The sequence below is a fragment of the Onychomys torridus genome, chromosome 9, assembly GCF_903995425.1.
Source record: "Onychomys torridus chromosome 9, mOncTor1.1, whole genome shotgun sequence".
Taxonomy (NCBI): domain Eukaryota; kingdom Metazoa; phylum Chordata; class Mammalia; order Rodentia; family Cricetidae; genus Onychomys; species Onychomys torridus.
Window position 1 is genome coordinate 58518427 of NC_050451.1, and position 920 is coordinate 58519346.

The following is a 920-nucleotide window of genomic DNA, read 5'->3' on the forward strand; positions in this document are numbered from 1 at the left end:
CTGACCTGGGCTCCAAGATAAATATTTAATGTAGAGGGTGCAGCTGAGCTGCCAAAGGTCCCAGCTTCCTGTTTCTCACAAGAGAAGGAACAGCCATGGGCTAGGAGCTTGAGGACTGGCTACCAGTCCCATCTCTATGGGAATGAGGTGTCCAGTAAACGGTCTTAGAGGACGCAAGTGGGGAGGAAGAGGGGTGTGCACTGGAGAGTTGAGCGTTTTGCTTAGCTTTGCCTGGCTTTGCCTGGCTACTCAGGCTTGCTGGGCTGGCTCAGCACCTCTCTGGCTGGAGCCCACTATGTTCTCTGGTATCTGGATGGCCTCACACAACACAGAATGCAAGACTGCTAGGACCACAGGTCAGAGAAATTCAAGGAAACTTGAGTAATTCCCCCTTTCCTGTCCATATTTAGGGAGAATTCCTCCTGTTTTAAGATTAATGAGAAAAATGTAGCAAGGTTCCGAGACTGGACTAAGAGCCAGGTGTCTGATTTCCTGACTCCTCCCCCTAGCTCCGGCTCCTTGCTGCCCGCCTGACTCACAGCTGGGCAGCTTCCAGTAGCGTTCAAGAGCCAGGTAACAGGGGTCCGTTCAGTATGTCATCCTCTGTCTCCTGCATGCCCTCCTGTCAAAGAGGGACCTCCTTCCCTACTAGTCAGCTGCCTGCATACCTCTAGCGTGGCCTTGGGTCTCAGGGACTACGGTGGCCTCCACAACCAGCTGAGCTCACGTAAACACAGTTACGTAACTGCTCTGTTTTCCGAGCTATCTGATTCCAGTCACCAGGAGCCCCACCCAGCCCCAGACAGCCAATTCTGCTTGATACACATTCTCCTCCTTTCTCCCCTCTTCTCTGCCTCCCCCTCCCCCAGTACTCTGTCCTCTGCCACCAATTCAAAGCACCATTAGTCAAGTGAACACCA